The 24660-nt window shown below is 40.7% G+C and overlaps 1 long non-coding RNA gene across 1 annotated transcript; it reads right to left on the reverse strand.

Annotated features, from left to right (window-relative positions):
• Positions 1–418: 418 nt before the first annotated feature.
• LOC141501420 (uncharacterized) lies at positions 419–10966 on the reverse strand. The gene is made up of 2 exons (XR_012472231.1): positions 10796–10966; positions 419–7477 (listed from the first exon to the last, which is right to left on the reverse strand). It is a non-coding gene; the product is annotated as an uncharacterized LOC141501420 (long non-coding RNA).
• Between the last annotated feature and the right edge of the window lie 13694 nt (positions 10967–24660).

Genomic DNA, 24660 nt, shown 5'->3' on the forward strand with positions numbered 1-24660 from the left:
CCTTAAAACAAGGGTTTCTGATGCCCAATTTAGGGCTTTTTTATTCATTGTTATTAAAATGATAAGAGTGCTCTATACTTGCTTTCCAAAATGTTTCCACAAACATTATTTTTCTTGAATGAGATAAGTAAATTTTAAAAAAAAACACTTAGCATCTTTGATGAAAATGATGTAAATCACTTTCAGATTTACTCATAACAGTCCTTAAAAGTGCATTCCATTTTACAAATGAAGAAACTGAAGTTCAGAGATGGGAAGTAAGTTGCCTAGTAAGAGCTGGGGCCTCCATCACAGAGTCCAAGTTTCCTGATTTTGAGCCACAACTCATTTTCCCTTCATTTGTTCACTAATAGTACAGTAATAAAAAGAGTGCTATTGACAGGGGAATACCATTGTATTCCTTCTAGGCTCTTCTCTCTCTCTCTCTCTCTCTCTCTCTCTCTCTCTCTCTCTCTCTCTCTCTCTCTCTCTCTCTCTGCCAATACCCCCTGTCCACATGAGCTCAAGTGTACATGGACATGTGCATATAAACTCACATAGATAGCCAACATCAGCTGTGGCAATGGAGCAGTTAAATCAGAACGGGGTAATCTTGTGACCCATGGCATTTCAATTCCATCAAAAGACATTAACATCAAGGCTTTTTACTTAAGACTTTGTAACAAGAAACCCATATGTTTATGGCCATGATTGAGAGACCAGAGCCTCAAGAAAAGGGCCCCAAGCTTAGTTCTGCTTAGAATCAAAGCAGATCTATTCAAGGTTTGGGCAGCACTAAAAAAAAAATGGTGGAGGGGGTGGAGAGGGGCACATACTTCTTTCAAGTAGTGCCTAGGGGTTGTCAAGGCACTGAAGGGATCCAGAGATGGAACTCAGGACTAGTAAGTACCATCAAAGTTAGATTTGAGTCATTCTTTCCTCACCTTCCCCACCTCTAACTTGCTGGCTGTGTGACTTCTGGCAAACCATTCACTTTTTCTATTTTTCAGTGTCCTCCTCAGGAATCAGGAATAGGATTGTATTATTCAGAGTGATGAGGTGTTTTGAATTTGAGCAATCATAACTACTATCCAATCCCTTCTTTTAGGTTAGGAAGAATATTCTGGGGCCATGGGCTAAAAAATTAATAATGATAATACTTCTTTGCAAAGTTTTCCTTCTGGAACTAAAATCCAGCTTAGACCACTGGCTTTGGATCTAAAGTCATTAAGCTTTTCCAGAGAGGAAATAAGCAACTTCTCCAGTTTCATTTACATTTTTAAGGAGGTCTAAGAGAAAAGAACAATGCTTTACTCAGAGGTATACTAGCTGATAAAAATAGCTACTGTAGCATTTTAAAAGTTCTTTCTTCACAATCAACCTTTGAGGTAGATATTGTAACCATTACTCTACCCATTTTATTGAAGAGAAAACTGAAACTCAAAGAGCCTGAGTGACTTCCACATGGTCACATAGCTAGTAAGTAGCAGAGCCATCAAATCTTCTGACTCAGGTCTGGAAGGACTCTTTCCTCTGACACACAACTATCTGAGATCATATCCAGCTTTAAAAATCAATCGATGGTCCCCTGAGTAGTTCACTAATGGAGGAATTCCATGCACTAGGATAGAGCAATTTCCCAGTGGAAGAGGGCTTGCTTTCATCTCAGATCACCAGAGAGGCAGCTCTTTGTTTAGCTATAGCAGGTAAGAATTCACTCACCTGTTTTTCCACACATAGGTAAAACTTACTAAAATGTCTCTGAAGCCCATTTCTCCTTCCTTATCTAATTGATTCGCATTACATCTCTGCTCAGCCCTTTTCCAATTCCCACTTTAGCTCTTATGCCCTAGCTTCTTCTGCCTCTCCTTCCTCCAGTCTTTTCAAAAAAGGGATTTAGTCAAGAACCTTTCTTTTCCACTGTTCTGGACATAGCTCCTCTTCTGATCAAGTCTCCCATCTAAAATCAAACTCTCCTGCCTCTTTTGTCTACCCTTTTCCTCTATTTCTTCAACTCTACATTCCTCACTTCCTCACCATCCAATTACTAATCACTGCTCATTTCCTCCTTTCCTTCCAATCACCAGGTTTTGTTCATTCTAGCACTTCTTAAAAATTTGAATGAGATAATTTAAAATGTTTATTATCATAATGTCTTACACAGATTAAGCACTATAGAAATGTTAACTATTGTAATTATTATTATTATTAAATGAACCACTGGTAGACCCTAGGTGTCTTCTTGGATGATGTGCAAGATGATCTGCAAACATATAAAAATGTTTGTTATTTTCCTGGTTAACCTTAACTAAGTTACCTACCAACCCTGACTCTTAGTTTTCCTATCTTCTGTAAAAATGAGAAAACCAACAGCTCTACCCCCTGCTATTACTCACACTTACAGGGGAATCATTCATTATGTCCTGGATTATAGGATCAGAGGTTTTGAGCAGGAAGGTCATCTTGTTCAACCACCTCATTTTGTAGATGTGGAACTTGAGGTCCAGAGAAATTAAATTACTTATTCAAGGTCATACATGTAGTAAAAGACAGTTGAGATTTGAAACGATGTCCTAACTTTCTACTGTGTCACATCTGAAAATGCTTGGAAAATTTTAAATGATGATTATTATTTTAGGTGTATTTCCCACCATCCATCATTTCAAAATATCAAAATTTACCTTTTTCTTTTCTTTTTTTATTTTTTTTAAGATCCAGTCAAATCTTCCTATCTTTCTGTGTGGATATTGCACTTATACCTCAACCTCCATTTGTTTAAAACCAGTCATCTTCCCCTCCAAAAAGTCTCCCCTTTACAATCATCCACTCAAAACTCATCATCTTTGACTTTTCCCCTCTCCTTCAGCCTCCAATGTGATTAATCAATTACCAAGTCCCATCTTTTCCTTCCTCTTCATATTTCTGGTACATGTCCCCTTCTTACTAGTGCCACTGCCATCACTATAATTCATAGGATCATAGATTTAGAGTTGAATGTACCTTAAAGGACACTTCATTTTACACATGAAAAAAACTGAGGCACAGAAAGGTTAGGTGACTTGTCCAGGATCACATAACTACGTGTTCCAATATGCACTTTGAACCCATAGTCAATTCCAAATTGATTTCCAGGATCCCAGTATTTCCTTTTCACATCCAACACCCAATCTGAATATCTTCATTAGATTCTGCCATTTTTTGTAAGAAGCCTTTCCAGGTACCCCATTTCACCACCCATCATCCTATACTAGTGCTTTCTCTCTGGGATCATCTCCAGGTTATCCTGTATATTTTGTATTTGTGCACAATGGTTCACATTTTGTCTCTCCCATTAGATTGTAAAATCCTTGAGGACAAGGGGACAGGTACTACCTTTCTTTGTGTTCTCAGCATTTAGCATAATGTCTGGCACATAAAACTTAACAAAGACTCATTAACTTGATTTTGCTCACTTGACCAAAAATCTCCACTGTCTCCCCATAATTCTACAGATTAAATGTCTATAGACAATTACTTTGATTAACATTAAAAAATTTCCATTGCTTACCTGCCTTTCTAACTTTCTCTCCAGTCTCCTCAGCCCTAGAAAATATCCTGCACAGACTCACCTTTATTCATATTATTCTTCTACCTGGAATAGTCTCCCCTATACACTCTTCATATCCATATCCTCTCCATACACTTTGCTCCATGAATCCTTCCTTACTCACATGTGATATCTCCCTCTCCTCTGATCTTTCAAAGAATTATAGAATATTGGAGGTAGGAGGGAGTCCAGAAGTCTTCTAGTTTGATTCCCTACCTCATATCATGAATAAGTTAAATATATATAATTACGCATATAATACATATGTGTATATATATAAATATGTACATGTATATACTCACATATATATACACACATGTTCATACACATTTATGGCTGGTCTTCCCAAGATTATAGAATTGAGAACTGAGATAGGGACTCAGATTTTTTAATATGCCTCCATTATTTGTCTTAGGTAAGTGCTGAAAATGTCTTAAGGACCTCAGAGAAATAACCTCTCTATAGTTTACAGATGAGGAAACTGAGGCCTAGAGAAATTGGGCCAATTATCTAAGGTCCCTCAGACAATAAAGTCTGGGATTCAAATCCAGGACTTTGGACTCCAAATCTGGCATTCTTTCCACTAAAACAGGTAATCATTAAATAATAGGTTGTTGGATAGAGAACTGCATAGATGGTTATGGTTGGTTGGATGGATGGATGGATGATGGATGGATGGATAGATGGATGAATGGATGCATGAAGATCCAGGCATTGCAATTGGCTTAGTTTCATTTTTTTTTTCTTAAAAAAAAAAAAAGAAAAATCCTTCGGTTGTGCTGACATTTCGGGTCTTCCAAAAGCACCATTTTTCCTTTTGTTTGTAGGCATAGAGATTTTTTTTTCATGAACCCCACCTTAAAAGTCCCTTACCAATACTAAGAAGATTCTAGCATACTATTTCTATTCATTAATATCCACACTAAAGGAAAAGGTTTTCAAAGCGCTTTATGGTCCTGGAGAAACTGAGACTTAAATCAAATTATTTTTGTCTTGTAGTCAGCTTGAGAGTACAGGGTCAATTCCCTTCAAAGATTATTAGTATTTCCTTCACTTGGAATCTTATTCTCCAGAAAAGAGACCAGGCCAGTGCACCTGGAGGCCAGAATAGTCCTCTTTGAATTGTCTTCTCCTCTTTGACTTAGTAAACCTCAGGTTTCCAAATGTGACACTCCAGTAGGTTTATTTCAAGGACAAATACAGAGTAGGGGGAGGGGATAGAGAAGGGGGCACTGCAGATGAAAGTAGAAAATATTGCCAGTGTTTATAAGCTGCATATGAGGGTATAGAGCCAGTCACTTTTTTCATTTTGTATGTTAATAATATTTGCCAGTTTATGGAAAACTGTTATTTAAGGAAACTCATTAATTAAGTCAGTTTGGCTTCATCCCACACTAGTTTTAAGGAGAGAAGGTCCCTCTCTCAGAACCTGGAGCTGTCATAGTAACTTACCAGTCTTTTTTTTTTCAAAGCCTGCAGTATGAAGAATCAACTTAATAGATGACTTTTCCAAAACCCCAGGGTCAAACTTATTAAACCAGAGATGTGTTAGATGGATTAGAAAGTGAAAATGAACTATGAAAGCTTTTTGGTTGCCAGGATAGTGGATTTAGGGGTGGTGGTGGTGGGGGAAATGTGCTCTCCTTGATATGAATGTGCCTCTAACAAGGCCAGATCAAAGTATAGTATGTACATGATAAATGTCTTAGTGTGAATTCCCATTAAGCCAATAGTTTTTGGTATTATTAGATTACTAAACTAATGTATTAACCAAATAATTTTTATATGCTTCATCACTAATTTACAAAAAACAAAATCTGGAGTTGGTTACTCTTGCTAGAATGAAGCTGTCCTCTAGGATGGACAAAGCCCTGGGGTACCTGGAATTAACAGAAGTAGGACTGTCTGGGGTGGGTTTTTGTGTTTGAATTTTATTTTCCTGGTTTGGGGACATATATTGTTATTGTTTGGGGTTGGGTCAAGGGAAAAGGGTTGGTTTGGTTTGGTTTGGTCTAGTTTGGTCGGACCACAAACAATTGAAAGTTGCCTCATGTAAAAAAAAAACAAAAAATAAAAACAATAACAAAAACAAAAACAAACAAAATCAGTCACGTCATCAAATGATCAGCTCCGTAGGCATGCATGTTTTCTCTCATGCAAACTACAGCACAAGCCTCCCTCTGTTACATGTATGTGTGTACGTGTGTCACAGCAAGTCAGCTAAGCTTCCCAATCTGGAATAGGGTAGGCTAGCGAGAGAACAAAGGGCCAGAGCAGAGATTACACCAAGAGGGAGAGAGAAGAGTGTTGTGTGTGATCACATAGGAAGAACATGATGGCCAGATACATGGAAAAGGAATATGGAAGAGGAAAACTCAGGATACGGCTTGGAGGAAGCGAGGAGGCACTGCCTTGCAAAATGATATGGCTCTCCAAAATGATGACCATTTGAAGGAACCGTGGATTTCTTTAATCAAGTGATGTCATTGGCGCCTATCACGCCTCATTTAACAAGGCTTGTTCAGGGTTAGGAATTGAATAGGTGTAATTGACAAATGCTTGAATTTGGTTTTCACTTTGGAAGAGGGGGAAAAAAAACCACATTTCACTACTTTCTTTTCAAATGCCTATACGTGTGCATTTTTTAAAGGGGGAATCTGTTTTTGAAGGTGAGGAATACTGATTTCCTCCCCTCTCCCCCCCCCCCTGAAAAATTCACTTTATATAATGACAGAGGTCAGAAGTCATTTTTCTTAACCAGGTTGCAAGTGCCACAGTTTAACCAATTTTCATTGTGGTATGGAATGGTTTCAGCCACTGGGAATCTGGGAAATAGGCTGCAGCAGCACCTCTGGCACATCCTTGTCAAACAAAGACAGCCCAGAAGAGCCGTGCTCTTATTCCCTCCATCCCTGGTCCTGCTGTTTAACTTGATGAATCAAAACAGGGTTCTGTTTTGAAGAGTCTCCTGACCAGGAATTCAAGGCAATGTTGCAATCTCAGAGTTCAGCTATTTTTAATATACATCTATCCACAGACATCTATATGTATGTGTGGCTGTGGTAAGTTTCTATTTCACAGAGAGTGGTGCTAACCTTGGGTACGTTGAACATCTCAACTTGCCTCTTCCTGCTTTAGATTAGGACACAAATCTCTATTCTGGGCACTATTATAAATACAGGAGAGGAAGTAAAGTTTTAAACAAATAAATAGTCTTTCAGTACTGTATCCCTTTTCTCACATTTGGTGTTGGCTCCTAGATTACCAGTAGCCTGATCCTGACCTTACATTACTAGGGAATTAAAAGGTAATGAGGAGTAGTCATTAGGTACTCCCCAGTAGCTAAGGATAAGGTGTGTACCCAAGTGAGCCATTCATTCCACAGTAGGAGAGGACCTATGCCAAGAGTCCAGTGGATGTGGACCACCCCCAACCCCCTTTGTGGGATGCAGGATTTTTATCCTTGTGCCCCTGACTGCTCATTGGAAAGAGATATGGGGTAGATGAGATTAAAGTCACCATATCTATTACAACCAAAAAAAAAAAAGGCATTCACTCAAACCTTACAATGGGGGGTGGGGGTGAAAGTAGGTGAGGGTGGGGATAGAAAAGCAAGGGGAAAAAATCTAAACAGCAGGATACGACAATAAATGGGGAAACAGCAAGAGAAAAAGCACACTAGGTTAATATAGGAAAACTAGTTTCTTTATTGAGAGATTCGTATATTAGTATTAGTGGATTCTGTGTGTAACAATGTTGTCATGCACACAATACAAAAAAAAGGCCGGGCCCACCATGCTTCGGAAGGGCAACAGAACAAAAGCAGCGTACAATGAGCAGATGGTCCAGGCTACACGACCACATTACATTTCAGCAGGGTAACGTCTCTAACCGAGCGATTTACATTGTCAACTGGGGAATGTAAAAAAATACAGATCATGCTTTAGTTTTAGTACAAGAAAAGGTGAAAAAGATACACAACCAAAAGGATATTTGATACAGAAAAAATTACCCCACAAAATAAGAACAGGAAGTAATTCAGCACAGCAGAACACGCTATCCCTGTTGAATGGAAACCCATTTTGCCGGGAACTCTTTTCCCCTTTACCTTCCATGAAATGCCGAATTTGCCAGATTGGAAGGTTCTTTGGGTTTGTGATTTCAGAGGGACCCCGGATCAAGGGCTCCATTCTGGGTAACAGTTTTTGTCTCAGGGGTTTTTAAAGACAGTTCATCCGGCATGCAGTTGGCTTTTGGGAACAGATGGTAGCCAACAGTTAAAGGGGCAGCACTGAGGGCCAGGGCTGCATGACATGTAATGTCCAAAGATGCACTAGTCCTCAATATTTAAAGAACTGTGGCAATCACTCCCCTTAGGCCAGAAACCTCTGTCTACCAAATTTCTAGAGGCTCTGGAATGGCAACAAATGACATTAAATTGAAGAATTTAATTTTTTTTTTGGCCTCCGACCAAATGTAATTTGTTCAGTTATGCCTGGGTGCTGCAAGGCAAGCCGATGTTTACCCAGATAACTGGAAAAATAAGATACCGCAGCCTCCAAACCTAAAGCAAAATGAATCCACTTAACAGGAATTTACAGTGCAATGTACTTAGCTAAACAAGATGAAGATACAAAAATGGTTGTTATTTCTCTATAGCTATTCTGAAATGGCCTGTTTCCTACACTACTACAATGAAACTAAAGAGAACAGGTTTAAGCTAACAGTCTCTAATAGTTTTACAAGAAGATTGTGGTTTAGGACTTCGTTGGTTTAAGCATTAGTATCCTCTATCGGAAGGTCATGAGTTCCTAGCATATCAAGCTAAATTTTGCCCACAGTCTCACACACCCCTTTGCTGCTTACAGCTCCTCAGGGGGGAGGTGTGTACACCAGGAAAGTAGAACTTTGAGTGGCTTGTAAATGTTTTTTTTTTGGGGGGGGGGAGTGGGAGGGAGGAGAGGATCAAAGAAGGGGGAAGTAAAAAAATTTGTTTTAAAGCAGCTAAAGCAATTTGAATTTCAAGCCATGAAATTGTATCTTGTCTTCTGAAATGATATTTAGAGATCTGGTGGTATTAATGAGTATGATAATGATTTAATCAGGATAATTATAATTATACTTTTAGGCTCAACATCCTTCTTAATCATGTTTGAATTTCTGCCTAGTGTACAGTCCCACACCCCTAAAAGAGGAAATGGCAAGTAAAAGGGAGATAATCGTTTAAACAAAGGTGGGGGAGATTAACATTTCAGAAAAATCTCCTCCTCTACCCCCCCTACCTAACCCTACCCCACCCTTTTTTTTCCTCCCTCTAACTGACAGGCAGGCCTGAGATAGGGGATACTGCAGCTTAAATAGCAATGCCTTCCTCAGATGGAAACAGGAAATGGTTAAGAGGGGTGTCACAATACAGCTAAATGCGGAGGCAGAAGGGTCACAGCGCACACAGCAGCAAGTTGACCATTCACTGTGCTACACAATGAAGAAAAAAAAAGATTTGATAAATGCAGAATGTCATCATTCTATCATCACACAAGAAACTGCGGTTCAAACAGGCCTAAGGTCCAACCTAGTCGTTCTGGGTACACCAGGAGTGGAAGGGTGGGGGTGGGGGACAAGGGGCAAGGGACAAGGGTGAGGGTGAGGGTGAGTGGACTGGCGGCTGGGCCGGCTATATCAGGGCTGGGGCTCCATTTTAACGCTCACTTAAGCCTCTAGGGCAGCCAATCTTCAAGGGGGAACCCACTGCACTAGCGTGTGGCCACCCCCACCTGGAATGCTGACTGAGAGAAGAGCGAGTCTGCATGGGTAGACATCATTCTGTTTTAGTGTGATATTATCCAGTGGGGATTTCAGGCAAATGTGGAGTGGAGAAGGGAGAAGAAACATTTCCAGAACAGAAATGTGCATCCAAAGGCAGAATACCAAAAAGGAGGAAAAAAAAGGAAAAAAAGAATCTAAATGAATATTGGGTGGTGGTTTGGGGTTTTGGTTTGCTTTGGGGCTTCTTTTTGGTTTTAGTTTTTGATTGAAAGAAAATGGAAGAAATGGGGTGGGGGAGAAAGAAGGGGGGGATCAAGCCTATTGTTGTAGCAGAATGTGAGGAAAAGGGAATGTGAGGGAAATTCGTGCAAACACATCCCATAGCACATATTTAAAAAACAAAACCCCCACCGCCAGCCTGCTGCTTTGTAACTGTCTCCCGGTGGCAAATGTATGGCGTTGGGGAGGACTCCCGGGCCAGAGAGGTGATCTCCAGCCTGAACCTCATACACAGTTGCAATCCCCAAAGGACCAAATATACAGATCAAGTCTGGCACAGGGAAAAACAGAAATACATGTCTAGCTCTCTCCAAGTCAAACGGACACATACACACAGACACACACACACACACACACACACACACACACACACACACACACGAGCGCGCGCGCACGCACTCATACACACACACGCACACATACACACACATACTGCAACCACACCACATCACGCCAAGAATCTTTAACCCTTCTTCACAGCAAAAGCGGTTTCAGACAATTGCGGGGGGCTGGAGGGGGGAGGGGATAGCACAACACAGAGGCAATAAACAAACAAAAAAAAGGTTAAAAAGGAGAAGAGGGAGAGGGAGAAAGAGAGAGAGATCATGCTACTGCCCACAAGAGGTTGGGGGGTGGGGTAGGGGAGTGCAAGGAGAGAGAGAGCCACAAATCCCAGTTAAACAGCGATCAGCCACTGGTATTAATGACAAAAAAAAAATACAAATTAAACAGAGCACATACCTCAAAATAAAATTTTGTGAAGCCCACACTGCTACAAAAAAAAAATCAAACACTCCATACGGACACACACGTACACACACACACACACACAATCAGATCTCTCTCCCTCTTTAGAGCATCTAGGCATCTGGGAAGGGGGGGCGATTTGGGGGAACCAAGTCCGCCGCAAAGGATTAAAAAAAATAGGGGGGGAGGAAGGAGGGAAAGAAGGGGGAGGGAAAGATCCGTGTCAGCCAAACCCCAACTTCCTTACAATAGATCTCAAGGGAGCAGGCTCCCCACACTCAAGGGGGTCCCCCCAAAAAGAGGGCTAAACGCTGCTTTCTTGCAAAAGCCCTCCCTCCCCGCCAGCTGCAGCCCCCCAGGTCTCTCGCCCCATTCCCCGTCCCCCAAGCCCACGGCGATCCGAGCTCCAAAGCAGACCCCGAAATGAAAAAGCGATACCTCTGTTTCGCACAGAGCCAAATACTGGAAGAACGAGATAGCCTACGTGGACTAGGACCATCCTGGAAGCTGGGGCGGCGGCGGCGGCGGCGGCGGCGGCGGCGGCGGCGGCGGCGGCGGCTGCTCTCGCGGCTGCTGCGCGGGGTCCCTTTGTTGCGCTGCTCCCGGGCGCTGGTGGAGGCGGAGGCGGAGGAGGAGGAGGCGGAGGAGGCGGTGGAGGAGGAGGTGGGGATGGAGGGGATGGAGGGGATGGAGGGGATGGAGGGGATGGAGGGGATGGAGGGGATGGTGGCGGAGGCAGCAGCGGGGCGGAGGCTGCGGAGGCTGAGGCGGCGGCAGCGCTGGCTGGCGAGGAGACAGATGGCCCATGGAAATGTTCCCTTCCAATCCCCCTCTATACATTCAAATGCGGGGCTGGGGCCGCAGCTGCCCGGCACACAAAGGCGAGGGCAGCCAATGGGAGCCGAGCGCGGCGCAGGCTCCGCCGGGGACCCGCCGCCGGCTCCACCGGTGACAGGGATGGAGCGGGAGGGGAGGGGATGAGGAGGGAGGGGGAGCGGGGATGGGGGAGAGGGGGAGAGGCCCGAGGGGGCGGCCAATCAGGGCGGCCGGAGAGGAGGGGGAGGGGAGGGGTGGCTCCTGGGGGAGGAGGGGGTGCGCCTCGGGTCGCGGCTAGCGGACAGTGGGCGGGGTGCACACAAACGTGCCCTGGGGGTGTGCATACAAACCGACACAAAACGAGCTCAGACACATGGTGTGCAATCCGCATACGGCCCTGCTGTGCACACTCGACACAGGCATGAGTGGCCGCTGAGCACACAGGTAGATGCACACCCTTGCACATGGAGCGTGAACTTGGGGCGTATCCATTCACGATTATGGGAAGCAGAGAGTTTCAATAGACACATAGCCAGAGGATGCCTCTCGCCCTAAACCCGAGGGACGGGGACCCATTGCATTCAACGGTAGCAGCTCCCAGAAAGCTCATACCAACATGCACATGCAGAGCATAGACACCCCCCACCAATATTGTCCCCATCACCACCTCCCAGACATGTGGAGTAGGCCCAGAAAGTGAGCCTACATATACACACCAGCAAGTAGGCACGCCCAGAGACACACAGAGACTATCAGAACAGGTGTCCGGCTCCCTGGTCAAACAAGCATACTCACAGACAGCATATTTCCCATCATGCACACTCTGGTGTTTACAGGGTCAGAGAATCCTAGTCTCCTTAGAGACCAACTAGTCCAAGCTCCTCCTTATACAAATGAGGAAAGAGAGACCCAGATAGGAGAAGTGACTTCCCCAAAGCCACACAGTTGCACAAGAATCAAAAGTGCAATTAGAACCCAGATGCCTAATAGCCTTCTAGCCTCCTAAGGATATATACATATAAATTCCATCCATGCAAACAAAATAGACAGATACATGTGCTGGACCAACAGGCACCCATACCCAGAGCACAGAGCATATCCATTCACACAGCACCCTCAGAGAGATACATACACAGGCATTCTATATAGAGACAGAAAGAGAAAGACTAAGGTGCAGTCACCCTGGTTCCAGACAAAGCCATGAAATCAGTGCACAAAGATGTGTGTGCAGGCATAGATTCAACACATAAAATTTAACACAGAATTTTTTTCCCACAGGATACACATACAGACCACACCCATATATTTAAGTTCCAGCATGAGTATACAACAAAATTCAATGTGTGATGCTCCCACAGAAGTAACAAGCTAAATTTTCACACTACAGGCAGGTACACTATAAGCTACATGAGTCACATGAAGCCTTTAGAAAATACATGTATACATCCCACATATACCTACAGTGAATACTGTGTGAAAAAGCACCTCCCCCCATTCACCAGACTGAAAACTCTAGAAGACACCATTGTGATTAATGCCAGAAAATCAACAAGATGCTTTTACCCTTCATACATTCACACCTCTGTGGAAAATTCTGTTTTCAATCACTTACTTAACTGAAGGCTGATGTTCTCATTAGAGGATGCTAGCTCATCATGAATCCTGATGATGACTTAAGAAGACTTAAGAAGATAATGTTAGTGCTGAAAGGCCTCTTAGAAACCATCTAGTACAAACTGCTTGTTCAAGGTCATATAGCTAGTTACTTTTTTCCCCTTTTTTTAATCTCAATGCCAAATATTGAAGCTTTCTTTCTTTTTTTTCCCACTTCTTAGCTTCCCCTCTTTTTTAACAATCTATGGAACTTTAATTAGAAGATGTCTAGAGAATCAGAGAATATTATGAAAAGGAGGAGTGGAAAACAAGCTTTGTTACCTTGACATTATTTACAAAAAAAGGTCTAAATACATAGTATTTGAAACTATATAGGAGAATATATTTGAGGTCAAGCTCAGGGGCAAACTTCAAGACTGACTTCCAAACTGCCTTTCCAATTTTCATAGCATTCATGAGCTAATCTAATTCTGGAATTGGAAGGTACCACAGACATCAAGCCCAAAGCATGATTCCTCTATATAATTTCTGACAATTGGTCATTCAGTGTTTCCTTGAAGACTTTCAGAGATGGAACATTCATTACTTCTGAAGGTAACCCAACAATTTTGGATATTTCCAGTTATTGAAAGGTTTTTTCCTTATATTGAACTAAAATCTGTCATCCTATAATTTCTCCTCCCTCCTTCAACTTCATGACTTCTTCCCATCCCCTGTCCAATGATTCTAGTTTACTCTCTAGAGTTAAGCATAGAAGCCTATTTTCCTAATAGTGTGACAATTCTTCAAATAATTGAAACAATTATTAAATCCCTAGTTCCAAATCTTCAATTTGCCAAATCAAACATTGTCAGTTACTTCAACTCACTCTCCTATGGCATGGTTTTGAGTCATCTTATCACTATCCTTTGGACCCTCTATAGTTTGTCCATTTTCTTCAAAAACCTAATTCCCAGTACAAAAAGTTATTTCAGTTATGGTCTACAGGCCAGAGAACAGCAGAACAATCACTTGTGCATTCTGGATTCTTCTATTAAAACCTAGGATTACATTAGAGGTTTGGGTACACACACATCACACCACTTGACTCAAAGTAGCTTGCAATTCATTAAAGCCCCCAAGTCTGTTTCATGTCTACTGCTATATATCCACAGTTCCCTGTCTGGTCCTAGTGCTATTGATTTTTTGAAACTAAATGTGGAACCTTACATTTATTCCTGTTAAATGTCATCTTGTTAGATTTAGTTTATCATTCTAACCTAGGCAGGCACCAACAGCACACCTTGAACAGAACCTTTAGAGAGGCTCATGAGACATAGTGCAGCCTTTTTTATTATTTAATGGAGAGAAAAGGAGGAAGCTATGCCAATATTTACTGGAACTGTAGTCCTGTTGCCTGTGTCAGAATTCCTACCACTCAAATGGAACAAGATCTCTGTCTCTGCCCCTGTCTGTCTCTCTCAATCTCTCTCTCTCTCTCTCTCTCTCTCTCTCTCTCTCTCTCTCTCTCTCTCTCACACACACACACACACACACACACACACACACACACACACATCAATTCACCAATATGTATAGGAACTATTCATACTAAAGGCTCCATATCCTTCTACTCATGAGCCATCCTGAAGCACTTCAATGGCTTGCAATAATAGCAGACCTTGAGAAAAACCAATGCACAGTTCCAGTTCTCATGTTAGTGAATAAACTCAGTCCTCTTTCCCTACTAACCTTTTACTAGGGTGTCTGCCAAAGAACAATTTTACCTTCATCATCTCTTCCCCATTCATTTGTCCATCCTCTGGAGGTTAAGTGAGAAATATAGGGATAAACCCAGATCTTTTCATTTTTCAATCTAGAACACATTGCCCTGCATCAAAGACTCTGTCTTCTCAAGACATGCCATTTCTCTAAGGTTGAGCTAGCTACTTTTTATCTTCCTCTACCATTCAATAAATCATCTAAAAATACAATGAAACAAACTCCTTGGGACTGATGGATTTGATGTAATTTTTTTTCTTTTCAAAATCAGTATATAAAATGTATATTGGTAGGCTTAGCATTCACTTAAGGCCCAAGAAAATATTTACTGACTCCATAACCTTAAACAATTCACTTCCTTTTGGCAGACTTGAACATCCTCATCTGCGAAATGAAGGGATTGGTCTAAATGATCTCTAAGGTCTCTTCCAGTTTTAATATTCTCTGAATCTTCTATTCTATAGAGTGCAGAGACAGAATGGAAACTCCATCCTGCCCCACTCCACAACTCTCTCACCAGAATGAAAACATGTCAGGGCAGCTTCAGTGTTTATTGTAATCACAGATCTTAGCTCTGGGTTCCTTCACTGTTTGATATCTGTCAGATACCCCAGTTACAGATAGCTCAACTTGTTTGGCTGCAGCAGGTCTGGATCACTGGACAATTTAGTCAAGCAAGAATCTACTTAACAGATTCTTCTCCAAAATCAGACTTCTGGTGATTCAGTGGGAAAACAAAAATCACAGAAACCAATCATGCAGTCTTCAGTGGGGGAAAAATATCAGATGGGATAGAATTGTCCACTTTTCAACAAGTTATCCTGGCATCAGGTAGACACAATCTTCAAAATCCATACAGCAACATCAGCCCTTCAATCAAAGCATCATTCAATTTATCATCATTTTATCACATCAATTTATCAAGCAGAATGGCATTGTGCTAGACAAAAAAGGGAGAAAGAAGAGAGACAAAGAAGGTCCCTGCCCTGGAGAAGCTTTCTATCTAACTGGGGAGACAGACTATAAATATAGGCATGAAATAATGAGGAAAAATGGTAAAAAAAATAGTCTATAATCAAGTACCAGATAATGGGTCGCAGAAATTATGGTGATAATATGGTGATAGGAAGAGGGAGATCATAGTATGACAGGAGGCTTCTAGAAGGTGAGACAAGTTTAATACTGTAAGATGAGCAGAATTTGGATTGGAAAGAAGGTGGGAATGGGTGTAGGGAGAGGTATATCACCCCCAAAAATGTCAAACAGGATAGAATGAAGGACAGAGTTCTTGCATACCATATTCAAGTCTTGATCTAAACCAATGGTATCAAACTCAATTAGAAATGAAAGCCACTAAACTGTGCACAGGGCAGCTAGGTGGTACAGTGGATACAGCCAGACCTGAAATCAGGAAGACCTGAGTTTAAATTCAGCCTCATGCACTTACTGTGTGACCCATGGCAAGTCACTAAGCCCTGTTTGCCTCAGTTTCCTCATCTGTCAAATGAACTAGAGAAGGAAATGGCAAACTATTTCAGTATCTTTGTCAAGAAAACCACAAATGGGGGGCAGCCAGGTGGTATAGTGGATAGAGCACTGGCCCTGGAGTCAGGAGTACCTGAGTTCAAATCCAGCCTCAGACACTTAGTAATTACCTAGTTGTGGGGCCTTGGGCAAGCCACTTAACCCCATTGCCTTGCAAAAACTAAAAACAAAACAAACAAACCAAAAAAATCACAAATGATGTCACAAAGCATCAGATGACTGATTACAACAATAATCTATTCATAAAGATCCCTGTGATCTACATATTGACTTAAAAGACCCTACATGTATATATATATATGTGTGTGTGTGTGTATGTATATACATATATGATAAAAACATTTTTACATTAATTGAGCAAGTCATTAAAATCAGGTAAAGTACTACATTTTAATTTTGCTGAAGTCACATGCAGCCTCACAGGCCTTGTATTTGATACCTCTGGACTAGACTATTAATCAAACACCACCGTCTTCACGAAGCATTTCCTGATCCCCTACCTTCTACCCTGTCTTCATTTCACATGTATATACAGTGTTTCTCCTCCTCCATTAGAATGGAAGCTCCTTGAGGGCAGGGACAAGGATGATTTCACTTTTTGTTTTGTAATTCTAACATCTAAAACGGTGCCTCAAAATAGTCAGTACTTAATAAATGGTCTACTTGTTCAGTCAATTAAGAATCCACTTAACTACACTGTTTTGCAGTCCACATATCTTTATCTTGCACACAAGGATATTATAAGCAACTTTGTCTGAAATGCAAATTTACTGCATCTACAGCATTTCCTTGATCTGCCAATCTAGTAACCAGTCTATATAGTTCCAAAGTGGCTGAGGTTTGGAATTCCTCTATATGGAAGTGACAGTGGTCCTAAGAGAAAATAAGCTCTCAAAAAAGATGTGCAGAGGAGTCAAAGGAGAACCCTGGGATTTGTTACATTTAGAATGCCTAGGTGGAGCAGTCAGAGAGACAGGAGAAAAGCCAAGAGAGTGGCCTCAGTATAGAAGCCATAGAAAAGAGAACCAAGGATACAATATCAAATGCTTCAGAGAGGCTAAGAATTATGAGTAGTTTTGTAATTGGAAAAAATAAATTTATTAAGATTAAAAAACTGAAATAAAAAAGAATTGTCAGTAGTAATAAGAGGCTGTTGAATTTGTTAATTCTGACCATTCATGACCTTTGAGAGTGCAAATTTGGTTGAAGGAGGGAATAAGCATTTATTAATCACCTACTAAATACCAGGCAATCCTGGAAGATATGTGCTATTATTATCTCCATTTTACAGTTGAGGAAACTGAGGTAAATACAGGTTAAGAAACTAGAGTTATATAGCCACAAAGTATCTGAGATCAAATTTGAACACAGGACATCCTGACTCTGGGACTAGGGAACTACCTAGCTTGTAGAATAATAGGGACAAGAGAAGAATTGTAAAGGATTAAGGAGTAAAGTTGGTGAGAAACTAGAGGTAATGAATGCAGATTACTCTTTCAAAAATGACAATAAAGAAATGACACAACTCCAGCAACTACTTCCTCTCCTTCCTCTGTTTCCTAAATACACCTCTCTCTCTGTCTCTCTATTTCTTTCTGTCTCTGTCTCCCTTTGTATCTCTGTCTCTGTCTTTCTCTTTCTGTTTCTCTCAGTCTCTCTCTCTCAGTTCTTCTTTCCCACTAACAGCTCTTCTTCTGGCTCCTCATTGTCTTTCCAGATCCTTAAGGCAGGATTTCCTTTTGCAGGTGGCTCTAAGTCCTTCTTTCTAACCTTGAGCTCTGACTCTATGACCCAGACTGCCTTTGGCATATTTCTACCTGGACTTGCCACCAACCTCTCCAATTGGATATATCCAAAACTCAATTTATTATAATCTCCCTCAAACCTGTCCCTTCCTGCTTGACTCTTTTTGTCAATGGTAATACCATTCAAAGAGTCTTATGTGTTTTCAGTCATAGTCTCTAATCCCCCTTTTACCTCCCTTACTAGTTCTTTCTTTACAAGACTGAGTCTCATTTACATGGCACATATCTTTTTATGTACCATAGCTGTTTGCTAGTTGTCACCTCCATTTGAAAGTGTACTCCTAATTGTTCTATAAGAAACCATAAGTGATCTGACTTTAGAGAAGTATGGAAAGAAAATTACATGAACTAAGGCTGAGCAAAAGGAGCAGAACCAGAACATTGTACACATTAACAACAATATCCTGAATTAATCAGCCATGATGTATGCAGCTCCTCTCAGAAGATAAAGGACAACCCTGAGAGACCTGTTATGGACAATATCATTTACATTGGGGGGGGAACCCACAAAATCACAGAATCTGAATGTATCCTCTGTTCACTTTTTTTTTGGTTCAGATTTTTCAAGGCAATGGGGTTAAGTGGCTTGCCCAAGGCCACACAACTAGGTAATTATCAAGTGTCTGAGGTCAAATTTGAACTCAGGTACTCCTGACTCCAAGACCAGTGCTCTATCCACTGTACCACCTACCCACCCCTCTGTTCACTTTTTTAAAACTTTTTTTGTTTTTCCTTTCTATCTCATGTTTTTCTTTCTTTTCCCTTAGATCTAATTCCTCTTATACAAAATGACTAATATGTAAATATGTTAAGCTGAAATGTGCATGTACAACTTTTACCAGACTGTTCACTGCCAAGGGGAGGGGGGAGGGTGGTAGAAAAATGTGTAATATAAATTTGCAAATGAATGAATGTTGAAAACTATCATGGCAGGCAGTTGGAATAATAAAATATAATATATTTTTGTTTTCAAAAAAGAGTGTGCACGTCTTAAGACTAAGAGCCATGTTTTGTTTTTCTTTGTATCCTCTGGCACATAAATGTTTGTTTAATCTTATGCTCCTCAGTTTAAAAATCTTAAGTGATTATTCCTTGTCAAACTAGGTTAAAAATCCCTTGCCGACCTAACCCTATCTCTCCAGTTTAATTTCATACTACTCTCTTCTCCCCCTACCCCCATAACCTGTTCCAGTAGAAAGGCAGCATCAGCTGCCAAGCACAAGTCCATGTCCTACCTACTAGGCAAGTCTGAGTCTGATTTGGGGGTTTATTTTTCTGTATCTGTGGGGTTTTTTGGTTCTATCCTAAGTGACCAAACACGGACATTGAGATGGACAGATCCAGACTTAAAAATGACTTTGTGATTTTGATAAGTCTAGGCAGAGGCAGGGAACGTCTGACTCACAAGCCATATAAGGCCCTTGAAATCATTTGGTCTGGCACTGCTAAGGCAAGCCATGGCAGGATTCAAAATTCAATAAATCAAGGAGTTTTTTAGGGGTGAATTAATTAAATGTTTGACCAAATATAGGAGGGAGAGAGAGAGAGAGAGAGAGAGAGAGAGAGAGAGAGAGAGAGAGAGAAACACTTCTCATTCAGAATTGAGTCTACTACGGATTGAGTATGTAAATATAATACAGGGGCCCATTAGTGGTTGGGATGAGTGTAGGTCCTTCCATTATCCCTCCAACTGTGAATATTTAATGTTTGGAATGTTCTTGCCTCCCTCTTTAAATTCCTACTCATTGTTTAAAACAACTCAAATCCTACCTGCCTGAGGAAACCATCCCTATTGGTAGGTATCTATCCCCTCAGACTGCACAAAAGATTCTGTTTGTATCTTTCTTCCAAATTAATCATGTATTACTGGGTAGTGTTGTGTATGTAGCCAACCTCCAACATCAAATATAACACTAACTCAATAAGGGAAGGGCCTGTGTATTAGCCAAACCTATCTCCCCCCAAGACATAAGGCCCTTATAGCAGTAGAACAGTAATCTGTAAACAGCTATCCCCTGATAGGTTGAATCTAATCTAATGAAGAAGTAGCTTAAAGGGATAGTAGAGCAGTGCAATATGTTTGGTTTTTGTTTCTGTTTTTTGTCTTTGGTTTCTTTCTTTGCTTGTTTCAGAATGAGAGTAACAACAGAAGGAAAGAATATTGTGAATAATAATAATAATAATAATAATAATAATAATAATAATAATAATAATAAATTGTCCTTCCTTCTCAAAGAAAACCATGACATCAGGGAGTTGATGCCATGACAAGCCATCTGGGTCCAGTGGCCAGCTATGAATCAAGACGACTGGAGATGGCCCTGGATGTGAGGTAGTCAGGGTGAAGTGAGGTCACACAGCTATAATAAGTGTCAAGTGTATGAGGACACTCAGATTCTCCTGACTCCGAGGCCAGTGTTCTATTCAGTGTGCCACCTAGCTGCCCTCTAGTGAAGAAGGAAAGATTAAAGATACAAAAGATAAAAGGCATAATTAATGGAGCAAGGTCTTGTGGAAAGCATGGTCTCATAGAGCAAAATCTTATCAAGAAGGACAACCTCTTCCTTTGAAGCAAGAGGAAAGAAGCATAGGTAGGTGAAGATACAAAGAAATGTTATGTACAACTGTGGAATTCTGGGAGGTCATGACAGATGATTTCAGTCTTCTCTCTAAAGTAGAATTCTAAATTATTCATTGAGATGAGGGGAAGAAGAGCCAGCTAGCCTGGGTTTGGGGATTTTGGAAAGGTAAAAGTATAGAACTATAATAGGTGGGGCTGAATTATGGATAGCCCTGGATGCCAGTTAGAGAGATTTCAACATTACTCTATGAGCAAAGATTCTCTGAGAAATGATATTGTTTCTCTCCCCATATCCCCACCTCTCCCCCAACAGAAGAAACTAAATTAGGTTAGTGTTTTGGACTGAACCTAGAACTTTATTACTATAGGGAATGTCATGCTCCTTAGCACCTCTAGTTTTAGGTATGACCTATAGCAGTGGTATGAAACTCAGATTAAAAACAGGACCACTACAACACATGAAGACCCCTGTGAGCTTCATTTTGACTCAAAAAAGCTATATTAATCTATTTCTCTTGTATTTTTAAAATTTTTGCTAAATATTTCCAGTTCCATTTTAATCTGGTTCGGCCACATTCAGGAACGTTGATAACTCTGGCCTAGAATACTAGGAGGGCATGTAACTTGCCCAGGGTCATATAGCCAAGAGATACAACAAAAGTAGGACTTGAGCCCAGATCTTTCTTTTCTGTTTATCATGGCATGTTGTCTTTTCTTTTTTATCCATGACACTAAGTTACAGTGATTACAGATTAAGGGCAGCCTTGAAGGAGAAGAGAAAGGGAAGCAATTCAAATCAAGAACAGCTAAAACAAAGTCGGTAGAACCAGGAAAACAATATATACAATGACTTTAGCAATGTAAATGGAAAACAACAACAAAATAGAAAGGAAAGTTTGTAATTATTACTAAGCTTGGCACAGAAAATATGACATAGTACCTTCTCTTTTGATGGAGAGGGGTGTTGGGGGAGGAACATTATATGTGCTGGCAAACTAGGTTGATAGGATGGTTAGTTTTGCTGAATAATTCCTTCCTTCCTTTCTTCTTTCCTTTCTGATGATTTCCTTTAATTCAACAACTGATTTTGCTGGACAATTATCACCCTATTGTGGAACGACCTACTTTCTGGTGTTTCATTAGCCTAAAGTGACCTCTACATGTTTAGTGACTCATTAATTGTAAATCATGTGTATGGGGAGTGGGAAAGGAATGAAGGAGCTGTGATGCTACCAGAACAATAAATCCTCCCATTTATTCATCAATTTTCATTTTGTAGCCTGTTTTTTTACACCCATTATCTCAACTGGACTTCAACCAATGCTATGAGAGAGGAAAAGTAGGCATTATTCCCATTCTATGAATGAAGAAACTCAAGTTCAGATAGTTTAAATGGATATTCAAAATCACATAGCTAGCTAGTTAGCAGGAAAACCAAGGGAAAATGTCCAGGTATCCCATCTCTCATTCCCTTTTCATCATGCCATTCTAGATGCCAGATTAGACATGTGTTCCAGGAAAACTGTTGTCTTTCTTTTTCATTTTGTCCCAATCCAGTGTGGTCTGATGTCAGAACATGTCAAAGTCATTTTGCTCTGGTAGGTAAGGGTTAAGCATCCTTTCTGATACAATCTTGATCCAGCCCTAGTTCCAAGTCACGTCACTAATCATCAGAAGCAGGGTCATCTGTGTGAGTAACCATCCTCAGAGCTGGAAAGGACTTTATCTAGACCAACTTCCTCAGTTTACAGATGAGGAGAATGTGGCTAAGTGATTTGCCCTAAACCTTCCTGCTTCCGACTGGCAATTGGGAGCACATCTTTGTGCTCTGACATAACAGGTTCTTTTCCTCTTGGAAAAAGAATTGGATATATCACTCATTATTTTTCTCAGGGGGCAGCTAGATGGTACAGTGGATTGGCCTGGAGTCAGGAAGACTCGTCTTTATGAGTTCAAATCTGACCTGGGTTAGTCAATTAACCTTGTTTGCCTCAGTTTCCTCATCCATAAAATGAGCTGGAGAAAGAAATGGCAGATCACTTCAGAATCTTTGTCAAGAAAACCCAAATAGGTTCATGAAGAGTCAAATGAGACTGAACAACAAATGTTTCTTGGTCTCTGTTAATCTTTTTTTTTTTTGCCTCTTCACATATCTTATTGCACTTTAGGGAACTTTATATATGTCTACTATATGAATCATGTGATAAGCCTGAGGCTTTTTTGAGGTCAGGTCCCTTACTTCTGGCCAGCTCCCAAGAGTGATCATCTTCCTCAGAGAGTAGAATTGCCAGAGATAGCAGTTGGTCCAAGGATGCTAAGGAACAGGAAGAAACCAAAAAGTACAGAAGCAAAACATACAAGCTAGTCCAGACTTCCAATTAAAAAGAAGAAAGAAAGGTTCAAAGAAAATCAGACTTTGGAAAGGAAGAAATACTGTGTTAATCACTGTACAAATATCATCTCATTTGATCCTCACAGTAACCCTACACAAGTGGGTGCTATTATTCTCAATGTTTTTACAGTTGAGGAAACTGAGGCAGACAGAAGTGAAGTGACTTGCCCTGGGTCACACAAGTAAGAAGTATCTGAGGTCACATTTGAACTCAGGTCTTCCTGACTCTATCACTTGCTACCTTGCTATCCTGTAGGGCAGCTTGGTGGTGAAGTGAATAGAGCCCTGGCCTTAGAGTCAGGAAGACACTTGCCACTTATTATCTGTGTGACCTTGGGCAAGTCATTTAACCCTGATTGCCTCTCATCTAGGTCTACCTCCAGTCATCCTGATTCATATCTGGCCACTGGACCCAGATGACTCTGGAGGAGAAACTGAGGCTGGTGACTTAACACATCATCCCCTCAGCCAAATTCAAACCATGTGCTTGTAATGGCATCATCTCCTTTTAGAGAATGAAGGACAAACTTCAAAGCTATGCTGAGGTCAAGAAAATATTTGTACTAAAGACAGAAAGGTGAACAACAGTGTTTGTTATTAAAATATGAGTTCTTTGAAGTAAGGACTGGGAGATTTTTTTGTCTTTCTCCCCTCAGCATTTAGCACAGGGCTGATACATAATGAGTTGACTTTATTGGACTTGGTCTTCTGTTCAACTGATTCACTTTGTCACATAATCCTCAATTTTGGTGTCAAGGCAAGTGTAACACCCCAAATTGTGTTGGGTTAACTTGTCCATTAGATGTGCCAGATTCTATTTTGTGGACTGGAATTGAACTGGAACATTCCCTCAACTATCTGCCTAAAGAAAAAATTTAGAGAGCCTGGAACCTAGGGCTTCCTCCTGAGGAGTCCTACTGCATAGAAAAAAAAAATAACTTTCCTGTTTCTAAGCTACCTGATAAAGGAATTGAGCAGGCTGTTAGAGAATGCAGTATTATCAAGACCAGACTGGACTTTATGGATGTTGAGTTATTTTAATTGCATCCAACTCTTCATAATCACAGCTGAGTTTTTTTGGGGGGGGGCAAAGATATATAAGTGGTTTGACATTTCCTTCTCCAGTTTATTTACAGATGAAGAACTGAGACAAACAGGGTAAAATGACTTACCCAAGGTTACACAGTCAACAAGTATCCAAGGTTGGATTTGAATTCATGTCTTCCTGACTTTAGACCCAGCACCCTATCCACTGCACCAGCTAATTGCCCACAGAATATCATTAGGCTGAATAACATCTAATTATTCTCTATATACTGTGGCTTAGAAACTGAGCCAGTTTTAAAAATTATTGTTGTTTGAATATAAACAAACAAATTTTAACTTTGAGTCAGAAGTCTGAGAGTCTCAAAGCTTTTGATTCTAAATGTTTATGGATCTCATTGTTCTCTGGAAAGCATAAAGTGTTTATGTACTTTCAATATATTAGCCTTTAATATGTTGACTTGGAAAGATGATGATTAGAAGGCCAATCTTGAAGTCAGGAAAACCTAGGTACAAAGTCTGATCTCAGACAAATACTGTCTGTGAATCCCTGGTCTAGTCGTAACTTTCTCAAGGCCCCTAGACCAACTCTGAGAAACAGGCTTAACCTTTTAGGATACTAAGAACCCTTTGGATAGCATGGGAAAGTCAATTTATCCCTTCTCAGAATTATGTTTTTAAATTAAAAAAAAAGAAAAGCAACAATGTAATGTAAATAATGTCAATAATGTCAATAAATATTTGA

The sequence above is a fragment of the Macrotis lagotis genome, chromosome X (assembly GCF_037893015.1).
Source record: "Macrotis lagotis isolate mMagLag1 chromosome X, bilby.v1.9.chrom.fasta, whole genome shotgun sequence".
NCBI lineage: Eukaryota > Metazoa > Chordata > Mammalia > Peramelemorphia > Peramelidae > Macrotis > Macrotis lagotis.